This window comes from Palaemon carinicauda, chromosome 25 (assembly GCF_036898095.1).
Source record: "Palaemon carinicauda isolate YSFRI2023 chromosome 25, ASM3689809v2, whole genome shotgun sequence".
NCBI lineage: Eukaryota > Metazoa > Arthropoda > Malacostraca > Decapoda > Palaemonidae > Palaemon > Palaemon carinicauda.
The window spans coordinates 80,648,025-80,650,524 of NC_090749.1; the positions used below are offsets into that span (position 1 = coordinate 80,648,025).

Genomic DNA, 2,500 nt, shown 5'->3' on the forward strand with positions numbered 1-2,500 from the left:
TGGGAGTTATGGAAATTGGGCGGTAATCAGTGGGACTTGAGCTACCACAAACACATTTACATAGAGGAGTAACATTAACAATTCTCCAACTAGTGCTAAAAGCTCCTCTTCTTGCTAACTTGCGCAAAATAACAGATAACTTTGGAGCTAAGATATCTGCTGTCTTTATAAAAAACAAAGGAAAAATACCATTTGGGTCTACACCTCCATAAGCATCAAGGTCCATCAACAGAGCTTTAATCTCACGGGATCGAAAAGCTAAACTAGTTAGTTTAGCCTCAGGAAAACAGGAATGAGGAAGTTCAAGTTTTTCATTACTCTGTTTACTGTCAAAAACATCAGCCAAAAGAGTTGCCTTTTCCTTTGGACAGTGAGTGACTGAGCCATCTGGTTTAAGTAAAGGAGGAACTGTTGCATCTACACCAAAGAGTGCAGATTTAAGGGTAGACCACCATTTATGTTCCTGAGTTGTACCAGAAAGTGTTTCTTTTATGGTTAAATTGTACTCCTTTTCAGTTGAGGCATAAACTCTCTGAGCAAAAGCTCGAAGCTGAGTATAGTTGTTCCAGGTCAAATCTGATCTGTTACCCTTCCAAAGTTGATAGGCCTCCTGCTTCTCCAAAAAAGCACGTCTACAATCATCATTGAACCACGGTTTGTCCTTCACTCGGTACCTTAGCACACGAGAAGGGATACGCCTATCAATTATGTTGACTAGATTCTCATTCAGAGGGACAACAGGATCTACACTATTATATAATTGTGACTAGTCAATATCTATATTTCTCTAAACGACTGTTGATAAGATGACCTTACTTCCAACCATTTCCAGATTCATCCTGCTAAAATCCTCTTCTAGCATTGTGCATCCCTAGAACCCCATTTGCTAGATCCGAGTACCCCACTTAACTCCCGTGCTTGCCTCCTTGCAGATGCAGCTGTCATGGCCTACCCAGTGGTCGAATTCCTCCAGGGAGAGTCGTTTGAGTGGGGATCTTCAAGTCTCTACGACGGATCAGTTCTGGCAGCTCTGGGCAAGGTCATTGTGGTGACTCTCAACTATCGTCTCGGCATTCTGGGTAAACAAGGTTCCTCTATATTCTTTCTCAGTTAGAATGCATATCCTTAGTAAGTAAGGTTGTACATTCATGGAAAGTAAAGTAGCATATTCTTAGTGAGTAAGGTTGTATATTATTGGTAAGTAAAGTTGTTGTCTTGGTAAGTAAAGTTGTAATTTTTAATAAGGAAGGTAGTTGTTTTTGGTAATCAAAATTAAAATTTTTAGTAAGTAAGGTTGAGTATTCTTGTAGGTAAGGTTGAATGTTCTTAGTAAGTAAGGTTGTTGCCTTGGTAATTAAAATTACAGTTTCCGTAAGTAAGGCTGTAAATACTTGGTAAGTAAGGTTGCTGGATATTCTTTGCTAAGTAAAGTTTTATATTCCTAGTAAATTAGGTTATTGTATATACTTGGTAAGTAAGGTTGTATATTCTTTGGTGAGTATAATGTGCCAGTTTGGTTGCATATTTTTGTTAAGTCACCATTTTGGAGGAAATATATATATATTTCCACTGAAATCTTATTTTTCAAAAACTCCTCCTCTAAGATAAATGATACTTCAATCTCATACATCTTGCATATATCTATAAATTTAAAAAAAAAAATGATTCTTCCTCTACGATATTATTGTATTATACAAACTTGAATTTCGATTATATTATACGGAGTAATAATCCTTGGTTATGAAATATTTTTGCAAAGATATATGTTCAAAATAAAATAGACCAAAAAAACAATAAAACAGAAAAATCCTTTTAATCCTGCCGACTCTAAAAGAATCTGTGGCAGCAAGATGAAGACTGGGATATGGCAAAGTTTTCTTCGATAAACTTCTTCTTGTTTCCTGGAAAGAGAGACACAGGCAGCGAATCAACCATTGGGAAACACACAGGTATAATTCAGCCTCGGAATCCTTTACAAAAGGCAGACGTAGAAGTAAAAATGCTATCCAAACCAAAGGGATACTTTTGCCTTTTATTTTCGAGAAACTAAATTCTTTTTTTTTTTTTTGTGGGGGGGGGGGCCTCCAAGGCTGCAAATGTGTGCTGCAGTTCAGAATTTTTTCTTAAAAGGGAGGTTAAAGTTACCAGAAATTGTAGTATTACTTTTATGTTGATGTGTATGAACATGAAAATATACATTATTTTTCTTTAACCTGTTGAATGGTATATCACTTAGCTTGAGGTTGTTATACCAAAGGGTTGCTCCTGGTCTTCCATCAACTAGAGAAATTAGTAGCTGTTGTTAGGAATATAATTGTTATATTCGTAACATTAATTGACAAAGAAACAAGATAGTATATGTATATATATATATATATATATATATATATATATATATATATATATATATATATATATATATATATATGCATGCATACATATATATACCGTATATATATATATATATATATATATATATATATATATATATATATATATA

General features: G+C 34.5%; 1 pseudogene; it reads left to right on the forward strand.

Annotated features, from left to right (window-relative positions):
* Positions 1-2,500, forward strand: part of LOC137619100 (neuroligin-2-like) — an 11,406-nt pseudogene that overhangs the window by 2,176 nt on the left and 6,730 nt on the right.